The sequence below is a fragment of the Macaca fascicularis genome, chromosome 9 (genome assembly GCF_037993035.2).
Source record: "Macaca fascicularis isolate 582-1 chromosome 9, T2T-MFA8v1.1".
NCBI lineage: Eukaryota > Metazoa > Chordata > Mammalia > Primates > Cercopithecidae > Macaca > Macaca fascicularis.
The window spans coordinates 80,735,488-80,748,784 of record NC_088383.1 but is presented as its reverse complement, the minus strand read 5'-3'; positions in this window follow the sequence as shown (position 1 = coordinate 80,748,784).

Genomic DNA, 13,297 nt, shown 5'->3' with positions numbered 1-13,297 from the left:
GGGATGTAAAGGACCTCTTCAAGTAGAACTACAAACCACTGCTCAGTGAAATAAAAGAGGACACAAACAAATGAAAAAACATACCATGTTCATGGATAGGAAGAATCAATATTGTGAAAATGGCCATACTGCCCAAGGTAATTTATAGATTCAATGCCATCCCCATTAAGCTACCAGTGACTTTCTTCACAGAATTGGAAAAAACTGCTTTAAAGTTCATATGGAACCATAAAAGACCCCGCATTGCCAAGACAATCCTAAGCCAAAAGAACAAAGCTGGAGGCATCATGCTACCTGACTTCAAACTATACTACAAGGCTACAGTAACCAAAACAGCATGGTACTGGTACCAAAACAGAGATATAGACCAATGGAACAGAACAGAGCCCTCAGAAAAAATACCACACATCTACAGCTATCTGATCTTTGACAAACCTGACAAAAACGAGAAATGGGGAAAGGATTCCCTATTTCATAAATGGTGCTGGGAAAATTGGCTAGCCATAAGTAGAAAGCTGAAACTGGATCCTTTCCTTACTCCTTGTATGAAAATTAATTCAAGATGGATTAGAGACTTAAATGTTAGACCTAAAACCATAAAAACTCTAGAAGAAAACCTAGGTAATACCATTCAGGACATAGGCATGGGCAAGGACTTCATGTCTAAAACACCAAAAGCAATGGCAACAAAAGCCAAAATTGACAAATAGAATCTAATTAAACTAAAGAGCTTCTGCACAGCAAAAGGACCTACCATCAGAGTGAACAGGCAACCTACAGAATGGGAGAAAATTTTTGCAACCTACTCATCTGACAAAGGCCTAATATCCAGATCCTACAAATAACTCGAACAAGTTTACAAGAAGAAAACAAACAACTCCATCAAAAAGTGGGCGAAGGATATGAACAGACACTTCTGAAAAGAAGACATTCATACAGCCAACAGACACATGAAAAAATACTCATCATCACTCCCCATCGGAGGAAGGCAAATCAAAACCACAATGAGATACCATCTCACACCAGTTAGGATGGTAATCATTAAAAAATCAAGAAACAACAGGTGCTGGAGAGGATGTGGGAAAATAGGAACACTTTTACACTGCTGGTGGAACTGTAATCTAGTTCAACCATTGTGGAAAACAGTGTGGCGATTCCTCAAGGATCTAGAACTAGAAATACCATTTGACCCAGCCATCCCATTACTGGGTATATACCCAAAGGAGTATAAATCATTCTGCTATAAAGACACATGCACATGTATGTTTATTGCAGCACTATTCACAATAGCAAAGACTTGGAATCTACCCAAATGTCCATCAGTGACAGACTGGATTAAGAAAATGTGGCACATATACACCATGGAATACTATGCAGTCATAAAAAAAGATGAGTTCATGTCCTTTGTAGGGACACAGATGCAGCTGGAAACCATCATTCTCAGCAAACTATCACAAGAACAGAAAACCAAACACTGCATGTTCTCACTCATAGGTGGGAATTGAACAATGAGATCACTTGGACACAGGAAGGGGAACATCGCACACTCAGGCCTATTGTGGGGAGGGAGGAGGGGGTAGGGATAGCATTAGGAGATATACCTAATGTAAATGACAAGTTAATGAGTGCAGCACACCAACACGGCACATGTATACATATGTAACAAACCTGCATGTTGTGCACATGTACCCTTGAACTTAAAGTATAATAATAATAAATAAATAAATAAATAAAAATAAAAGATTAAAAAAATCACAGTGCATTTATTTGTCATCTTTAAAATCATCATCATCAACAATAGCAAAAGCAAAATGGCATATTTTTCTTCTCTTTGGTTTTTGTGTCCCAAATTGGTGCCCTTTCTTTGCACTAATCATAAAAGAAGACGAAGAAGAGCTATAGTATGAACTTTTTATTACCTTGAGGTCTCAAGAGATAATGATGGAACAGGTTTCTGGTGTATCAAATTTTATTTCACAAAGTGCAAATGCAAATGCTTTAATAAAAACAATATGTGAACAGAAAAACTTGTTAAAAATGTCAGAAATAAGTTCACAAGAATTCTATTTGCTTTTTTTTTTTTTTTTAAAAAGTGGCATTTAGGTTTTTGAAAACATTGTTATTACTTCTCATCTCTGTCTACTATTATCAGAAATAAAGCAGAATTTACCAAATAACTGCTTTCAAATGTAGGTGATACCTAAATAAATAATATATTAAAATATTGTAATCACTGGCTTTATGAAACCTCAATCCCCCCTACCCACCAAGACCTTTTCTCATATATAACTTTATGTCATTAATTTGAAATAGATGGTTACATTCTGGGAAATTTCAAAGTATTTTCTGCTAATACTTATGCTTTTTTCTTTGAGTATTTTTTTTAATTGAGAGGGAGTTTCGCTCTTGTTGCCCAGGCTGGAGTGCAAATGGTGTGATCTAGGCTCACTGCAACCTCTGCCTCCTGGGTTCAAGCGATTCTCCTGTCTCAGCCTCCCAGTAGCTGGGATTACAGCCACCCACCATCATGTCTAGTTAATTTTTTGTATTTTTGGTAGGGACGTGGTTTCACCATGTAGGCCAGGCTTGTCTCAAATTTCTAACGTGAGGTGATCCATCCCCCTCGGCCTCCCAACATCCTGGGATTACAGGCAAGAGCCACCATGCCCAGCAGAGTAATTTTTTAATTAATGAAATATGGACACAAAATAAAATCAAAAACATTATTTGAATTATTATTTTAGTAGATATTATGAAGGGTTGCTGTTGACTATCTTTTTCTGAAGGATAAAATAGTATCAAAAATGATCAATGAAAATTTTTTCAATTTTATTATCCTGTTTTATATTACTGTGGTCCTTAATTGACATTATTAGTCATTATGGTATCTTGTATCATTTTTCTATTTAACTATCTTATTAGAAGTAGAACAATTATATTTTTCTATAGTGCGTGGATTTTTATTGCTTTGCATGTTATCATAAAATGTAATTTGAATTTTATTAAACTAAGTATACTGTATTTATAAATAGAGGAATACAGCATAAATTCAGCAAATGCTTATTTTCGTGGAGTCTGTACAAGACACTAGTATAACAGAACCACAATTCCTGACCTCCTGTCATTTATAATATAATTAGGGTAGAATAAGACCTAGTATTTGCTAACATAATAGGGTGACTATAGTCAAAAATAATTTAGCTGTACATTTTAAAATAGCTGAAAGAGTATAACTGGGTTGTTTATAACACAAAGGATAAATGTTTATGGTTATAGACACCCCATTTAGCCAGATACGATTATTAGACATTGCATGCCTATATCAAAGTATCTCATATAACCCATACATAAACACCTATTATATACCCACAAAAATAAAAAATAAATAAAATAACAATACAATTAAGGTAAATAAATGCTTGTACGCATAACTTAATAAAAGAGTAGAGAATAATGGGTGCTTAATAAAGGTTTGCCTTCTACTATGGAAGTTTGGAATGTTGGAGATGCTTCAGGTAAAGGAATGTAGAAAGGCTTCTCAGAGAAAATATAAGTTAAACTTACTTTGAATTATCGACTGACTTTATTTGCAGGTATGAAAGTGGAATGGGATTGAGGGACATTCTTAGCAAAGTGAACCAACATAAATGAGCAGAATAACAAAATTAAAGTAATGATACTACTTTTTATTAAATGGAATTGTTTGTCATTTCCCAGTTATTTGTTTAAGGTTTCTTGCTAACCTCATGAGCTCCCCCACCTTCTTCCTAGGGCTATTTTGTTACTAAAAGGGTTATTTCATATACAGTATTTAGCACAATGACTGGCATGTAGTCAGTATTCAATGCACACTTACTTGTACTTATTATAATCATATTGTTAAATTCAAAAATATAAAAATATAAATATTATCATTAAATTCCTGGAGTATAAAAAATATTTTTGTGAAACAAAAAAAAAATTTAAGTTTAATAATCAAAGTAAATTCTACAGGGATTTTAATATCTATCAAGACAAATCCCCAACTAAACTTATACTAACTTTATGTGCATTATGTACATATAGTTTTTCGTTACTCAATTAGTTGAATGGTGCCAGGTGACGTATTTCCCCTATTGAATTATTTATTTCTTTAGGTTAAAATGCCAACATTCCTAGTTTTAATTTTCATGCTAATTGGCCAATAATATATGTTGATTAGTGCAGTACTTAGTGGACTAGATAGGAAAATTAATAAAAGCAAAAAACATGGTGGTTGAAAAGTAGTTTTGATTATGTTATTATTTACATAGAACATTAAGAAACCTCAGTTCTTAATTGTGAACTAGGTATTACTTTAACATTTTTATATTGCACTGTGGGAACCTCAGTGTCTGAAAATCTACCAGGCGGTAAAAATGCCCAAGAATATCTCATGGGACAATTAAAAATTTTTAGGTTATATTGGTTGTTTCTACACTTGCAAAGTTAGGTATAATGTTAAAATCCCCCTGTGTATATCAGCCTTCCAGCCCTACCTAACTCAAAGAGAAATAGTAAACTTCCAATGTGTCTGTTGAAATGTCCACCAAGTTATTTTTACTAAGCTCTCCCCATAGAGAATAATAGGGAAAGAAACAGTTATTATCACATCATTATCATCTTTAGCCAAGTGAGATTTATTATAATAATTCAGCCTGCTAGTTTGTAAATTATTTCCTGCCCTACTGTTATCTTTGTCCTCTATATCTGCAAATGAAAACTCTTTACATCAAAACCCTCTGGAAAATGACAATGAATGAAAACTGCGAAAAACATTGTCTCACAAATTTATTCACACATTCTCTGAAGCAGTAGTATTTAAGATTTGACAATTACAACTGCATCACATTTCTTGGGCTTTCATTCTCGACTGTTAATTAGCATTTCCTGTATAGAATTCCTTTTCTTCCAATCTAGATTAAATCCATAAAGCAATAGCAACAACAAAACCTGAAGACAAAGGCTATTTATTAGTGTCTTTATATATAGATGTCAATTAAACCAAATCAGAAAGCCATTCTTGGTAGTGTCTACAAAAGATCATGCTTTTTTTCCACTACTTTCATTTCTTTTTGTTTTAAAATAGCTTGACACAATGTATGGGATATGATTTTCATCCTGTAACAATTCTATAATCCTTATTTGATCATCATTACAAATATACACTGTATTTTTATTCCCAAGTAGAAGCTGCATTTAGAGATATTACAGATAATTTTACAAGAACATTTAAATTGTTTGTCTTAACCTCTTCAAAGGCTCAAGACTGGGTTGCTTGTGTGTAACTGCCAGCCCCTTTAATGAAAGTGTTTTAAACTGTTGATTCTTTCTTCTTTAGTACATGAGTAATTGATACAATAAACCATAATAGCTCCAATTATATAAATACATATTTAGGGACTTTTTAGAATGCATTTTTTTACACAATCTAATAGCTCCTTCAAAGCTGTTAGAATCTATTGTTTCACAATCTAGTTGAGGGTGTCTCCTAACACACAAATTCTCAACTCTTTAGCATTCATATTAGCCACAAAAATGTATCATAAAACTTCTTTTGTCGTTGCAGTTATAGCTTGCAGTGAAAATAATTTATGTTCTAGTTACACATCACGAATTTGTGATATCTCCTTTACAGTCGTAAAATGCACGTGTATATACACAAAGATTGAACTGCCAGCAAACACAACAAAACTAGGTGCCTTCGCAAAACTCTCAAGTAAATGTCAAGCACATTGTTTAACAATCTGGAATAAGTATAGTTAATCAAAGACAAATGGCTTTTAATTTAAGTTAAAATGCAGTTATTCGTAAATATTCATACAATATCTGGCAGTAATGTTAAAGGTAATTATATAACTTACATTACTCATGCTGCAAAAGCACACATGAAACAAAAGTTGTGTTTGGCTAATATTATAACTGCATAGCAATCAAATTCCGGATCAATTTAAGAAGTTGTCATTGGAGTGTTCTCATCTTTGATTAAATAGCTATGTTATTTTAGTTGAACTTATCCAAGGTCTGAGGTATGAATACGTGTTGCATATGAACCCTATTCTAAAATAAATAGACCTCATTGTTTGGTCAATTTTTTGAAATGTACATTGTCTAAGAAATAGACTGTCCATTAACTGCCTTGAACTTCTCATGCACTGGAAAACAAATATGAAATTCTTCTTTCTGGTATAGAGTTTGCACTTACATTCTAAAGGTTTTTGAATTATTTACTTATTTCCTCAATTATATGCCTTGCCCCCACTTCCCACTACCACTACAATACATCCCAAGTTGGAAGATGGAAAAGACTAATAAAGTACAAGTGTCCTTTCAGACATGGAATTTAATTAACAGAAATTCAATAAGTACAAGAAGTTCAAATTTAATTTAGTTTCAATCATATTTAAATTGAGATTTTAATTCATTCAGGTGAAAACTTCAGTATTTTCCATGCTTACAGTTTCAAAAAAGGTGTGTGTGTGTGTGTGTGTGTGTGTGTGTGTGTGTGTGTGTGTGTGTTGGTTGGTTGGTTTAATTAATCAATTATTTATATACACCTGGCAAATAAAAATTATATAGGTTTGTCATGCACAATATAATGTTTTGAAATATGTGTACATTGTGGAAAGGTATGTTGAGCTAATTTTGAGAAGGATTTTGAAAATTGTCAAACTTGAATTTTAATCCCAGTTCTGCCATAGAGCAGTTAAATTGGTTGAACATAATAATCTTTAAACTTAGTGTTTGAATCTGTAAAACGGAAATAATAATAGCCATTAAATACAAATGTTGTGAGAAATTATTGAAATCCCAAATGTAAATCACCTAGTTTTATGTCTCCATGTCTGCATAGCAATTAAATTTTGATATTTAAATATGTCATTTCAATCAATACCATTAAATTTTTCTGTGCACATCTTGTCTTTGTTTATTTGCTTGTTCGTCTGTTAAGGGACGCCAAAGCATGTTACTTACGTGAACTCTTTTCATAAGAGAACATGCTTCACAGCAGCAGATTTTTCTGCTCTTCTCCAGAGAAGCTCAGACATTTTTCCTTCTATCAAACAACCAAAAGTTGATAATTAGATTTTGTCCCAAGATCATGCCTGCTGGTTAAAAAATGTCTCATTTAGAGGTTAATTTCCATGTTGTGGTATTCTGCCTCTGTAATCTCAAAAAGCACAACTCAGAAAACCCGAAGGCTCTGAAAAATCAGTGCCACCTGATAACACGTTTAACTACAGGATTTTCTGTCATCCCTCCCCAATTCTTTTGTTCCATGATTTAAAATCAGTGTAAGAAAGGATTTCACATAACAGAGTCCAGGACGCATGTTTTGTAGTATAGGAAGGGAAATGTATTAGTCTATTCTCACACTGCTATAAAGATACTGCTTCAGACTGGGTAATTTCAAACAAAGGAGGTTTAATTGACTCACAGTTCTGCATGGCTGGGGAGGCCTCAGGAAACTTAACAATCATGGCAGAAGGGAAAGCAGGCACGACTTAAATGGCAGCAGGCGAGAGAACATGTGTAGGAAGTGAAGGGGGAAGAGTCCCTTATAAAACCATCAGCTCTCACGAGAGCTCACTCACTAACACAAGAACGGCATGAGGGAAACCTCCCCCATGATCCAATCATCTTCCACTTGATCCTTCCCTTGACACATGGAGATTATGGGGATAAAATTCGAGATGAGATTTGGGTGGGGACACGGAGCCATACTAAATCAGGACATAACCTAGGTCATTTAAGAAATGACCTGCACACATCTAAACTAGTTTACGCCTCAGTTAATGCCTTTTATTTACTGCACACTTTGCATCCACTGAAAATGTTTTCTGTTCTGTGGATAAATGCCCCCAAGAATATGCCACATGCAAATACTCCACTCTGAGAAAAGGACATGCTGAAATCTCTTTTGTGGGAAAAGACGAAAAACAAACAAAAAACCAGAAGACTGTCTGCTGCAGATTTCGCTGACATTCCTTTGGATACAGTCTAACCCAAAGCTTGGGATGAGTCCAATAGCCACAGTCACTATAGGGTCTTACTGGCATGTTTCAGGTGAGGTATTTGAAAGTCTGCATGGCTGAAAAACATCACCATTATCCAGGCTCAAAGTAAATAATAGGGACAACCTGCTAACCATGCTGAACCGAAGTGGACTTCACTATGCTTCTAGATTGACAGCTTGGGGATCTCTCTCCCAAATGGCAACTTTAGTAAGGGTATTTGGTTTATGTTTTGTAAAAACAAACATACACGACAATTTAGGACTGTTACAGTGACTTGTTTTAATACACTCATAGCTTTCTTCCCTCTGTAGATACGACCTCATTTCCATTTAAAGAATATTCACATGAACTAACAACAGTGAAAAGTAAAGAAAGGCTCTGCAACTTTCCCAAATTCATTAAGTCAGAGAGAAAACCAGGACTTAAACTTGGGTCATATAACTGCCAGAACTATACTCCTTCCAACACACTATTTTGCCTACTCTAATTTTCCATGAAGGGCATTATTAGAACCCAGATCTATTTCTTATTCCTGGGTAGAATGGCAATGTTGATGGCTGTGATACTAGAGCTGGAAAACACCCCTCAAACATCTCATCATTATGAATGGCCTTGGCTAGAAGTTGAAAAAATATTTTCTGCAAAAGATCATATAATAAATATTTCAGGCTTTTGAACTGTAGAGTCTCTATCACAAATATCCAACTTATCTGTTGTGTTGTAAAAACCAGCAATAAACAATACTACAACACATTGCTCGAAAAGGTTTGTTTGGTCAAATTATTTGAAGAATTATCCAATAATCTTACCCTTTAATAGAGGTAGAGCATATTAAACACTCAAAGAAGTATGCCTATTTAGGAAACACTCTTTCCTAAACGTTTTAACTATAAAACATCCCTCAACATTTATTTACTCCACAAAGATTTATTTAGTACATGATAAATGCCAGACCAGTGGTGGGATAAGAAAGTAACAAGAAAGAAATGATCATTGCTTCTGTGGACACTAAACCCGAGTGATGAATATGTTACTTACAGGAAGTCTTTTTATAAGAGGACATGCTTCACAGCAGCAGATTTTTCTGCTCTTCTCCAGAGAAGCTGAATATAGACCTGAAATAAATACTTAACTTATTGCAATTTAATAAGTATTATATAAGTAGAAGTAAGTACTATGAGTGTGTGTAACATGGGAATCTAGGATAACTCGGAGGATCAGGGAAGGCTCCTCTAATATTTAAGGGCATGATATGTAAGTGAAAAGCTGAAGGATAACTACTCTACCAGGTTAAGAAGAAGCAGAAGCGTGCATGAGTGGAAATAGCTCAATGAGTAGAAGAAGCTAAATCATGAAGAAGTTTAAAATATTTGAAGACTAAGTGGACCATGGACCTGGTAAACAAGGGTGAGGTTCAGAAACAATGTATTAGATGATTTTAGTGCATGGTCATAAGTAAAAGGAATGACAGTAATACCACAAGGGATGGGAAGAGGGATTGGGAATATTGTGCTATAAGGTATCTAGGTACACTACTAATGAAATGGAACAGTATTTTTAAAGATAGAATTAGATTATTTTTCAATGTGTATGTAAACTCTAGGCAACTGCTATGATTTTTTTAAAAGAAGTATAGCTGGTATGCTATGAAAACAGATAAAATGAAATCATAAACTCAATTATACCAGAGAAGGTAGAAAATGAAACATCTGGCAATGCATAGAAAATTATTAGAAACAAGATTGACATGAATCAAAATATATCAATAATAATCGATTTAAATGTGAATGACCTAAATACACCCATTAAAGAATGTTTTGTCAGAATACATATAAAAGGCCTCACTATTATGTCCACAAGAAATCTAATTTAAATATAAATACTCTAACACATAAAATAAAGGGATAAACATACACCCTACTAACACGAATCAAAAGCAAATGGAATCAGCATGTTAATTTCAAGCAAAGCAGGATCTGGAATGAGTAAAATTATCAGAAATAAAAGGGGGTACTATTTAAAAAGATTTATTCTCTAAGAGATACCAATCCATAGTATATAGGCCCCCAACCACAGAATATCAAGGTAAATGAAGTAGGCCAAGCATGGTGGCTCAAGCCTGTAATCCCAGCACTTTGGAAGGCCGAAGTAGGCAGATCACGAGGTAAGGAGTTTGAAACCAGCCTGACCAACATGGTGAAACCCCGTCTCTACTAAAAATACAAAAATTAGCTGGGCATGGTGGCATGCACCTGTAATCTTAGCTACTCAGGAGGCTGAGGCAGGAGAATTGCTTGAACTCAAGAGGTAGAGGTTGCAGTAAGCTGAGATCGCACCACTTCACTCCAGCCGGGGTGACAGAGTGACACTCCATCTTAAAACAAACAAAAAAAACTGACACATCTCCAAATACAAATAGACAAATCCACTATTGTTAATTGATAGTCTGATTAATTGATAAATCAAGCAGGCATAAATCCATTCAGCATATACATGATCTGACCAGCACTAACAATCAATTCAATCTAATTGTCATTTATGTAATACTCCATCTGACTAAAGAAGAATACATGGGCCAGGTGCAGTAGCTCACTCCTATAATTCCGGCACTTTGGGAGGCTGAGGAGGGTGGATCACGAGATCAGGAGTTTGAGAATAGCCTGACCAACATGGTAAAACCCCATCTCTACTGAAAATACAAAAATTAAGCAGGCGTTGTACCGTATGCCTGTAATCTCAGCTACTCAGGAGGTTGAGGCAGAAGAATCACTTGAACCTGGGAGGCAGAGGTTGCAGTGAGCCAAAATTGTGCCACTGCACTCCAGCTGGGCAACAGAGCAAGACTCTGTCTCAAAAAAAAGAAAAAAAAGAGTACATGTTTTCTAGCTTCCATGAAATATTCAATATGGTAAACCACATTCTGAGCAATAAAACATACATTCAAAAATTTAAAAAAATATATAAATCATACAAAGGATGTTATCAGTGGAATTAAACTAGAAATCAGTAGTGGAAATATGCCTGAGAAATCCCTAAATATTTAGAAATTAAACAACACCCATTCAAACTATGGGCAAAAGAAGTCTCAAGATAAATTTTTTTTTTAATTTGAACTAAAAATTATAATACAATTCGTCAAAATTTGTGGGAAAGAAATGCTAAGAAAATCCAAAGGCAATAGCCAAAGTTTTTACATTAGAAAATTAGAAAACCAGCAAAAGGGGAGCACATGAAATTTAAATCAAGAAAAAGAAAATAAATAATAAAAACTAGAGCAGAAATCAGTGAAATTATAAAAAGGAAAACAATAGAAAAAAATAGTGAAATCTAATCCAGTTATATGGAAAAATCAACATAATTGATAAACCTTCAGCTGGGTTGTATCAGGGCAGTCTCACACTGCTAAAATAAATCCTTGAGACTGGGTAATTTATAAACAAAAGTGGTTTCACTGGCTTATGGGTCTGCAGGCTGTACAGGAAACAAGATGCTGGCATCTGTTTGGCTTCTGGGGAGGCCTCAGGAAAGTTATAATCATGGCGGAAGGCAGAGGAAGGTGGCACTTTACATGGAGGGATCAAGATAAAGGAGGCGGGGCAGGTGCCACACACTTTTAAACAACCAGATCTCATGATAAATCTGTCATGAGAACAGAACGAAGAGGATGGTGCTAAACCATTCATGAAGAATCCACTCCCATGATCCAATTGCCTCTTACCAGGTCCCACCTCCAACACTGCGGATTATAATTCAACATGAGATTTGGTGAGGACACAGATCCAAACCACATGATGCATTAACTAAGAAATAAGAGAAGAGACAAAAATTATAAATATCAGAAATGAATTGGGGTCATCACCATGATTTCCATAGACATTAAAATAATAAGAAACACTGTAAACAAGTCAATGTCCACAGATTTGATAATATACCTGAAATAACCAATTTCTTGTAAGATACAAACTACCATAATAATTAATAACCTGCAAATAACAAACTGTTAGGTCTGTAGGGCTCTGATCTTGGTCTGTAATACCATTACCCAGTAAAAGAAACCAGAGCTCTACAGAAAAATTACTGATTTTAGAATTGAGCAGAAAATGTAAAAGATGATCCTGGAACACCTTGTAGCATCAGAAGTAAGAAAGTGCTTAAAAAAAACAAAACCCAAATTGGTTATAAGTATACCAAAGGGATACAAGAGCCAACTGAAAGAGTGTGGCATGGCCAAAGTTGGGACATTTTGATCAAGTTAATAAAATATTATTAGAATTTAACTCAGAGTATAAAATAAGTATCCATTAATCTACAGTGGTAGAAATAATGGTTGTAAAATAAATAAATATTACAGAGGATAAAAATATCCTGTGAAGAAGACATGCTAATAATTTATGTGGCTACCCTACCGTCCAGAGGAAGAATTATAACTCTCAGTTCCCCAATGTGGGCATAATAACTTTCTTTCAATAGTGATTAACGGAAATGCAGCGGTCATTTAAAATGAGGAAATTTGACAAACACTATGTCAGCCATGCGACCAAGGTTAATATCAACAGTGATGTCGTGTGGTTTGGAAATACACTTGATATGATATAAGAAAAATTACATTTAATTTATGTGGTCTTCACCCCCAAAATACATTTTCCCAGTCCAATCATGAGAAAAACATCAGACAAATTCTGATTGAGAGACATTCTAAACAATACCCCAAAATTCCTCAGAACTGTTAAGATCATCAAAAACAAGAAAATCTGAGAAACTGTGACAGCCAAAAATTGCCTAGGGAAATGTAACAGCTATATGCGGCATCCTGCATGGGTTCTTGTGACAGAAAATAACATTAGGAAGATACTGAGACAATCTGAACACAGTATGGTGAATAAAGTGTGCTAACATTGATTCATTAGTTGTGACAAATGTTCCAAACTCATGTAATATGTTAACAATGGGGGAAATGAATATGGGGTTTGTGGGATTTCTATGTACTATGTTTGCACATTTTCCGTAATTCCAAAACTATTCCAAAATAAAAAGTTTACTTAAAACAAAACAAAACTCAAAAAGAAAAAAGAAAAAACAAACAAAAAAAAACGGAGGAATTTCCAGGTAGAGAAGGCTTAGATTATTCACGGCTTTGTAGGCTATGTCAATGCTTTTGGATTTTATTCTCTGAAGAATCAAGAACATTATAGGATTCTAAGTGTGTGTGTGTGTGTGCGCGCGCACGTGCATGTGTGTGTGTGTGAGAGAGAGACAGCGAG